Source organism: Camelina sativa, chromosome 18, assembly GCF_030686135.1.
Source record: "Camelina sativa cultivar CO46 ecotype springtype chromosome 18, ASM3068613v1".
Lineage (NCBI taxonomy): Eukaryota > Viridiplantae > Streptophyta > Magnoliopsida > Brassicales > Brassicaceae > Camelina > Camelina sativa.
In genome coordinates this window covers 5541991-5552074 of record NC_141897.1, presented here as the reverse complement: position 1 = coordinate 5552074, position 10084 = coordinate 5541991, and the positions used below count along the sequence as shown (strand labels likewise).

The 10084-nt window shown below is 43.9% G+C and overlaps 1 non-coding gene across 1 annotated transcript; it reads right to left on the bottom strand.

The window, feature by feature from the left end:
* Positions 1–425: 425 nt before the first annotated feature.
* LOC147921563 (small nucleolar RNA R71) lies at positions 426–532 on the bottom strand. Its single transcript, XR_015589855.1, has one exon. It is a non-coding gene; the product is annotated as a small nucleolar RNA R71 (small nucleolar RNA).
* Between the last annotated feature and the right edge of the window lie 9552 nt (positions 533–10084).

The window sequence follows — 10084 nt, the reverse complement described above, 5'->3', positions numbered from 1 at the left end:
AACCAGCAATCATTGAGGAGACGATGAATAATTAGAACGATCCACCAGCTCCTCAAGCAAGGACCAATATAGGAGCAGGAGATGCTCCAACTACTCACACTCAAAGGAATGGCATTGTGCCACCAGTTGTGCAGAACAACAATTTTGAGATAAAGAGTAGCCTCATCCAGATGATACAGAGTAAAAAGTTTCATGGATTGCCAATGGAGGACACATTGGATCATCTGGATGAATTTGATAGGCTCTTTAGCCTCACTAAAATCAATGGAGTCAGTGAAGATGGATTCAAGCTTAGGCTTTTCCCATTCTCTTTGGGAGACAAAGCACACATCTGGGAGAAATCGCTCCCTAAGGAGTCCATCACCACTTGGGAAGCGTGCAAGAAGGCATTCCTGGCCAAATTCTTCTCCAACACCAGAACCGCAAGGCTGAGAAATGACATTTCCGGCTTTGTTCAGAAGAACAATGAAACGTTCAGTGAAGCTTGGGAACGTTTCAAGGGATACACTACCCAATGTCAACATCACGGCTTCAGCAATGCTTCATTGCTGAGCACACTTTACAGAGGAGTGGTCCCCAAGATACGGATGTTGTTGGACACCGCAAGTCATGGTAACTTCCTCAACACGGATGTCGATGATGGTTGGGACCTAGTGGAGAACTTGGCTCAATCTGATGGCAACTACAATGAGGAATATGATCGCTCTGTGAGATCTACAGGAGAGGAAGATGCCAAGTACAAGAGGGACATGAAAGTCCTCAATGACAAGCTCGACAAGCTCCTCAACCAGCAGCAACATGTTCATGCCCTATCAGAGGAAGAGCAGTTTCTACAACAAGATGAGGAGACTATACAGATAGAGGATGTTAACTACATCAACAACCAAGGAGGTTACAACAGAGGGTACAACAACTTCAAGCCGAATCCGAATCTTTCTTATTGGAACCCGAATGTTGCCAATCCTCAAGACCAAACTTACCCATCTGCAGTTCAAGGGAACCCGGTCCAACAGAAGCCTTTTGTCCAGTACAACCAAGGCTATGCACTTAAGCAGCAGTATTCTGGAACCTACAAACAACCACCTGGATTTCAACAACAACAAGGTCCGCAGAACCAATCACAAGAAGCCGAGTTGCGCTGCCTCATTCAGCAAATGATTCAGAATCAGGCTACAGCATCTATGCACATCGCGAAATGGTTCACAGAGATGAGCAACAACCAACCACGCCAAGTACGAATCACTCATTACTAAGGTTAGATACCTGGAAGGCCACCACAACAACCAACCAGCTGCAAAGATTAACCAACTCCCATGTAAGGCTGTTCAAAACCCCAAAGATTATGCCACTGCTCAAGCCATCTTCCTTGATGATGATTATGAGGACTACCTCATTGGGGACAGTGACGATCAAGGTGGGGGGATGTGGAACACCCGATGAAAAATGAGGCCAAGTACTATATATCCGAGTATGAACCCGAGTCTTCACCCGAGGATACTGATCGAATTTATGATCGAGCACTAGTTCGAGAATCAAAAACTGAAGAACAACCCGAAGTGGAATCCGATGACCTACACGTTGGTGGTGATCGGATTATGCATCGAGTAGATGTTGAGAAGCGAGATCAGCCTCAACCACCTGCAACAGCATAAGGAGAGTTAGAGGAGAGATTCAATGCTGCACTTGACATCCAGCTGGAGGCGCTTGCAGAGCGAATGACTAAGCGTAAAGCTCCACCACCTAAACTTTTGCCACCACACGAGCTTCAGGAGGAAGCTGCCAAGGAAGCAGCTCGATTGGAGAATGAGGTTAAGGAGTCTGTCAAGGAAATTGGGTTTGAGATTCTCAGAATTGGATCCTGAGCTGCGAATTGAGGAAAAACTAGGAGATCCTGGCTCTTTCACCTTGTCATGTTCGATAGGACTTTGGATCTTCAAGAACTGTTTGTGCGACCTTGGAGCTTCAGTTAGCATTATGCCGCTGTCAGTTGCCAACAAGATGGGATTCACTGATTTTAAACCAAGTAATCTGTATTTGGTTCTGGCTGATAGAACAGTGAGGCATCCGATTGGGATCCTGGAAAATCTGCCTCTCTGGATTGGAAGAGTGGAAGTGCCTACCGACTTCATTATCATAGATATGGACAAGGAACCAGACGATCCATTGATTCTAGGGAGACCATTCTTGGCAACAGTTGGTGTTGTGATCAAGGTGAAACAAGGTAAGATCAGAATAGAACATGGTGAGCCTTTCAAGATGGGGTTCAATGCGAAGAAAAGGGATTAACAGGCCAACCATTGATGGTCAAGCTTTTTCTACTACGACCAAACAAAGGAAAGTGTAACATCTTGAAGAGGTCAACACCACATTTGCCTTAGAACCTGGCCAAAACCTGGAAAATTTGTTGAACCAGCCTGCTATAGTGGAGAGGATTCAAGAACCTCTTCCACATGGACCCCATGCTTAAGGAGCATGAAGAGTCAAGCTTAGTGACTTTAAACAAGCTCACTTGGGAGGAAGTCCCAAAGGTATCTTTTGTTTTGTTTTAATTTTGATTTATTTATTTTATCTTCTTTTTCTATTTTTGAATTTTCATAAAAAAATGGAAAAATTGATAAGAGGAAATTGGGAAACCCGAGGGTCAACCAGACACCGTACTCGACGCGCCTGATCGTGTCCCTGCTCGGGTGGCTAGTGGAGTCCAAATTCCACAAGGAAGCCCACTCTCGGTGAAGCCCACCAACCAAACCCTACTCTATTTAAGGGAGTCGAACCCTTCTCCCTCATGAACACCGATAAGTTGTCTCTAAACCCTAGAGTTTCTTTAGCTTCCATACTTTCTATTCTCTCTACAACTCAAGTTTTATTCGATTTCTTTGGGACTAACCCTATTAACCTCGAGACTTAGCCTTTTTCTTTTAAAGGAATTCAAACATGGAGCCAATCGCTAAATCCTACCAAAGGAAGGGAAGAAGATCAACCTCCACCGCTGCTACAACTGGAGGTGATGCCATCGAAGCTTGAGAGTCTCAAAGTAGAGGAAACGTTCAACATTCCCAACCGCTGGCTGGACGTTATGCCTCCCCAACCCGATGCTCAACCCGATCCACCACCCGATCTGATGCTCGAGTAACCGATCAAGTGGGCCACCGAGTTCGCTCACCAAGTCCAATGGCGAGTACTGTCTGCCATTCTCCTCAACATAGGGACGTGTCTACGTCCGAAAGAACCGTAACCGACCCCATGGAGGTCAATTCTGATGCTGGAGGAGAAGAGCAAGGGGAGATCTAAATCTCTCGATCAAGGAGCAGAGGTGCGGTTGCAAGAGGGAAGAGACCGACTTCAGAGAAGGGTGTGAAGGTAGCTGAGAGAGCAGCTGAGGAAGAGGATCAACAAGGAGAGGAGGAGAACCAAGAGAGAGAAGAGGAGCAAAGAGAGAGGACACGCCAAGCCTCGCAGAGGCTGAAGCAGAAAGAGGTGGACACTCCGGTAAGAATATTCAAGGTCTTCAAGAAGATGAGCTTTGTTGGTACCCGATACCCTCACCGTGAGACCATGAAGCAATTGGGCATCGCTAGGGATGTATAGTTTCTGTTCGATATGTGCCACCTGGGGCATCTGATGCGAGCTCACCTTGAAGCATATGAGGAGGAAATGGTCCATTTCCTTTCAAACTTGAAGCTGCATTATTTCGAGGACCACCCGACCCTACTACCCGATGGGAGGATCGGGTTCATCACCTTCTCCGTGAGGAACAAGGAGTACCGGCTCACTTTCAAGGAGATGGAGAAGCTATATGGCTTCAAAGCTAGTAGTGGAGAAGGAATGGAGGTTAGCAAGAATGAGATGAGGTCGCTATGGCTGACAATAGGAGACAAGCTTCCCTACAAGTCCACAAGCTCCAAATCCGCTCAAATAAGGAGCCCTGTTTTGAGGTATTTTCACAAGTCCCTTGCATGCACTCTTTTTGCTAGAAAAGAGACTGGGAATGTGAACGATCATGAGCTCCAGCTGTTAGACATTGCACTGTGTGGAGTTTTGGATAGCACTAGGGATGTCTCACCACTAGTAGGAGATGTTGCGGATACTAGTATGGTGTTTGTGCTACTCGATCAATTCCTCTATCTGAAATCGTGGGCCGTGAAAAGAAGAGAAGGAGGCGGAGAGATCTCCATTGGAGGACTGATTACACCGATCCTAGTGGCATGTGATGTGCCCTTGAAAGGAATTGTGCCAGAATCAAGATGGTTGGATGCGGATTACCTCGTGCTGGCGAGATTTTTGGCCCATGAGAGGCCTAATGACATGATGCTGTTAAAGTTCGTCCATCCAACCGCCGGAGCTGCCCAAATGGTCCTACCTAATGTCATTTGCACCAAGGTTCGGCTGGGAAACAACATTGACTTCGCACCACCTTTGGAGGAGTTGTACAACCCAGAGGAAGAGTCCGAAGCTGAGAAAAGAGAGGAGACCGGGCAGAGACAGGAAGATAGCTCAGAGGACTTTGATTTTGAAGAGTTTGTTTGCTCTCAAAAGCAACCGGTTGGAGTAAGGGAAGCCCACTAGAGGATCGTATGGCTAAAGAGGATGAACAAGTTTTTGGTGAGAAAGGTGAAGGATCTTACCGGTTCGGTGAAGAAAATGGGAGGTCAGATAAGGGAGCTGCAAGACAAGGCAAGATGTGCCTCTGCTCCTACCTCGGCACAGGCACCAGCTTGGATGGGGAGAAGTGGACCGCTAGGAGGAACTCGAGGACTGCCACCTCCGGAACCTTACAGAGCATCATCATAAGAGCCCCATGCTGAGGAGAACATCACCCGACCTGAAGCATCTCGGAGAAGCCATTCAGACGCCTATCCGATGCCCAACCCGATGGGATACACGGTGAACTACCCGATGCACCCATCGAGCACCCAATCGAGTGATTACTCAGGTATTTTCCCTCTACCTTACCAGATGCCATACACGATGCCGTACACAATGCACCTTGCGAGTGGATACACGGGTGATCATTCTGGAACTCTTCCACCATTTCTGTCGTACTACCCGATACCCTACCCGATGAGCTACGCGATCCCACCCTCGATCAACCCCTTTGATGCTGGTCCGAGTAAGTCGTCCGTACGCATTTCTGAGCTCTCTGACGAGCAAACACCGGCACCTGCTGAAGCCGGAGACGACCCAGGCTACACGTTGGTGAGTATGGAGGCTACTGCAACCTCCTTCTTCACCAACCCATGAGGTACCACTTTCATCCGATCCTTGTAAATAACATTGCATTTAGTTTATTTCATTTTGTGTGGTTCTTGGATTCTTTTTCCAACTTTTATTTACACAGAGACTGTGTAATTTAAGTTTGGGGGAGGCTCCTAGAATGTATTTAACATTGTGTTTTATTTTCTTAGTTTTCTTATTTCTAATCTTTGCATGCTAGTTTTATTCATTTGAGTCTGCATCTATTTGCATTAAAAACAAAAAAAAAAATTGAAAATTTAAAAAAAAAAAAAAAAAAAGTGTTCATGTAGTTGCATTTACATATTATGATTGAGTCTAGTTTGTTTCATATAGGATTGTTGCATTTGCATCTTAGGGGACAATGATTAAAAATACTTTGTTTAAAATCAAACCTTAGGATTGAAGCTAGAAACCTTAGTCACAGTTCATTGTTGCTAGATCAATCTTTGGAAAAAAAGGAAAAATCTTTGCTTAGAACCTTGTGTCTTTTGAATGCTGGAGCTCATGATCGTTCCAGCACGACAAAGAACTGCCTAGATCATGCTGGAGCTCATGCTGGAGCTTAGAACCTTGCTTAGAACCTTGTTGTGAAACCTTGAGAGTATTGAGAACGACAAAGAACTGCCTCTTGATTTAGCTAAGTTAGAATTTGAACTAGCTAATAGATTCGGTTTTGAAAGATAGGTGGTTAGAATGTTTATTTGGGTTTGGGTTGTGGAATAAAAAAAAAGAGGAAGAAAAAGTCCCTAAGGTTAGAGTCAATTAGCTTTAAGTCTCTAAAAAAAAAGAGAAAAGCTCTTGCTATAGTCTCCTAGAAAGAAAGAAAAAATATATATATATATATTCATATTAAGAGTTTAGCAAAGAAAGAAAAGAGAAAAAAAAAAAGAGAGCTAGAAGTTTAAAGTCTAAAAGTCTAAACCTTAGGGAATATATAAAAAAAAGAGTTAAAATCAAGGATGTGGGTAGTTTAATTCTAGGGGGTTTAATAAAAAAAAAAGGTGAATGAGAAAAGGGTAGATCATCAAGAGTTAAGCTTTGTATGCCCAAATTGTTCTCAGTCTTAGATAGTTTTCACAACTATCTAGCATTCCTTCTTTTGAGAGAAAACCACCCAAAGAATTTGTTTGAAACCACCTTACAAAAAAATATTACCCTTAAACCGATTGAGCTTGATTCACCTTCCATCTGCAAGAATTCGCCAAACACTTAATTGAATGTGAAAGAGATGTTCTTTATCTTTAGTGGGAGGTTGAACTAGATCGATGCATGGTAATAAGCATAGAAAAATATTTGTAAGTATGTTGATTGATTTTAGCACCATTAAACTATCTTTAAGGACTATAGCTTGAATCCTTCGCTTAGCATCTTAAGGTTATGAGTCCCCACTTTAGAACCGCACCCTCTTACTTCCTTGCTAGAGGACTAGCAAGATTTAAGTTTGGGAGTCTGATAACTCTCTAATTTATATGTTTTTAGCATCCTTTTTTGTCCATATTTTGCATTGTTCATACCTCTAACTTAGCATTTTTAGGTCATTAACTGTAGGAATTCACTTTTAGACCATTTAGGGTCTTGCATTTCTGCATTTGCATATTTTAGACCATTTAGGTGCTAAAAAGCCAAAAATGGGGAAAAACAAGGACAATCCGAGCATGTACCCCAAGGAGCCATCGAGCTGCAAGAACAAGTCCGAACCCCAACACGATCGAGGAGGATCCTAGAGCATGAAGAACAACCCGAAGATCCACCCGAGGAGTAACCCGACTTCACCCTCGTGTACCCCATCGAGTAGACCATCGGGCAGGTCTGGGAAGCTAGGTCAAAAGGGTTTTCATATATAAACCCCCTCCTCTCCTAGCTCGCAAGGGAGCACGCCGCAGACCCTCAAACCAGAGAGCGAGAGCTTCTGTGAGAGAACTGAGCGACTCAAACATTTTCCTTTTCGTTTTGCATTTTTATTTCATAGTTTTTATGGTTTTCTTAGATTTTTATCTTGTATTCTTTCTACTCTACTCTATCTTTTAATACAATGCAAGTTTCATTCATTTTCGTTATTTTGTTCCTTGTTATCATGTTCGAGTAGTGTAGTAAAGTTTCTAGGGATGGGATAGATGATTTTGTGTTCTTGATCGGTTAGGATGCCTTAGTTTGATTGTAAATGATTGATAGATTTCCTTCTAGGTTGGTGTTCTTAATGTTGTCAACAGACCGAGAGGTTGAGATTAGATCTAGGGCATTTCAGCGACCGAGAGGTGTAGATGAGATGCGTGAATTAGCCAATGCTAGAGGTTTACTTGATTCTGAGTAACAGATTAGATGAGTTTGAGTTTACTGACAATAATGAATCGTTCTTAATGCATGCTTGTTCATATTGCTAGTACGAGAGTGTGGTAAGTGATCAAGGTTGATTGTTGCTAGTGCGAGAGTGTGGTGACAATGTTTTAGAGATTCATTGTCTAGGAAATAATTGCTTGAGGCATGTAAGGCATCTGTACTGGTCTAGAATACTTAGGATTTGATTACCCCATCCTTAGGAGCTTTCGTATTTTATTTGTTTACATTTTCTTTACTTACTCGACCACTTACCCGATCAGGTACATGATAACCTGCATCGAGTAATACCTCGAGCTGTTCATATCTCATGTGCTTACTCGATCACCCCACTCGATCCGGTACTCGACTGCTTGCATCGAGTGCTTAGGTCATGTGGTTTCTTTGTTTATATTCTTTTCTTTTATTTATTTTAGGACTGTTAGAACAAAAACCCTATCTACTTGGCTTGACTTGTATTGTCCTGATCATATCCTTCATGCTAGCAATAAACAACCATTTGGATTGATAACCCTTTGTACTACAACTGCATAGGGAATTGATACCCTGGGTGAAAACTCAACTATAGCACCTAGCTCTTATGCTTATGCGCCACCGATCGATGGGGACGACCTATTGGACCTGGATTTCGGGGATCTCCCTGATCCACCCTTGGATGTTCCAGAGTTCACACTCCCTTCACCTACTTCGGTCGATATGGTGGAGGAGACGGATAGTGCACCAGGTGCCCAGGTACCATATTGCTTTCTTTGTGTACGTGTAGGACATTACCCAATGGATTGTCAGTTTTATACCCTGTACGCACCGGTCTGCAACGTCTGCCTGATTTGCGGAGTAAGAGGACATTACTCCAGCAACTGTCCGGCGTTGAGGGTTGATACTCCAACTCATGCTCCGACTCCTACTCCACCCCCATCTCACGCTGCTGGCCCGTCGTCTTCCCATACTCCATCCACGTGCTGCCCAGGTTGTGTTTGCTCTCAGTGTAGTTTTAGGTTCCCGTGATCCGTGTAGATAACCTAAACCTTAGTTAGGTAACCGGCACTAACCACATTCTTGTGTGTACAGCGACGGCTTTGGTTAGGCCTCTAGTGACTTGCGGCTCTATTTTGTACCATCTTTTTGGTTGTGGTTGGTTTGTAACAAAGTTTGAATAAGCGGTCTGTGTATGTGGATACAACCGTGATGTTTAAAACTTATGTTATGATATAACCATGCTATGTTTATATTCTCGCTCTTGCCTTTGTTTGCTTTTTATTGATTGCTTGTTTGCGTGTGAGTGTTTATGTTTGTTTAACTCAAGGAGTTCCAACTAAGCGCATAGAATTCTAGGGAGTCCGGAAAGCAAAAGAGAGAGTTAGGGTTAAACCTAGAAGATAGGACGTTTATCCCCGAACCTCGCTGACAAAGAGACTAGTCGATAGCCACACCATACATATTGACGTAGAGAATCACTCATGAAGACCAAGGGTGAAAAGAAACTACATGGCCACAAAGTACCTTAGTGAAAGCAAAGGAGGACGTAAGAAGGATATTATGAGTTGACGACCCAACTCGAAGGAGCAAGGTAAGATTCCATGCGCGCATCACGTCAAAACAAAGGAAGAAGAACGCATACAAAGCAAAAGAAAAAGGTGCAAGAAAATAATGGTAAAGATCATTTAAGGGAGTTTATCGGAGTGACCAGGCCGTAACAAGCCATTCAAGAATTAAGTGGAGACGACATCAGAAGCTATCTATTCGCGGTCGACATTACAAAATTCGGGGACGAATTCTTTTTAAGGGGAGAAGAATGTAATACCCCTCACCAAGACTAAGTCCCGAACGGAGCAACGTTTGCGGCTCTAGTTAAACGGGTAGGTGTTCCCTTCCATTATTAAGAAAGAATCGGCGGGAATTTCCAGATATATTACTCAAAAGAATCGGCATAACACCCCCAGTCGATTGGAATTGACAAAATTCTGTCCCTATTGTTATAAACATACAATTCACGGCGAAATCAAGAAATATATCAAATTGAGTGTTTGCGAGACATGGCGAACGGATAAGGATGAGCAAACCGGATAAGTTCCACAGCCTAACAGATACGGATGGAATCTAAACGGATAAGCACCACCTTTGGGAAGATCCTGGCCGTCCATTTCCTTGGTTAACACCCTTGTATCCTGACCGTCTGTTCATTAGCGTACCGGTACGGCCGTTTCCGGCCCTCGGGTACCGAACTGACGGTGGTACATAAGGTCACTTGTACGCGTACTAGCTTAAGGAAATGATACGTACCGGACCACTCCTTTATTCATGCAAATTATCCATGGCAACCCGCATCGACCGGTGGTACCACTGTACGCATCACCGATAGCCATCCTGTACATGCCAGTGTCACCATTGTCCAAGCTACTATTGACAATCCGTATTAACTAGTACTGCCATCGTCTAGATCACTGATAGTGACCCACGTTAGCATGTACCACCACTGTCCGAATCGCCTAACGCAACCTATGTCCGCTGGTCCTAC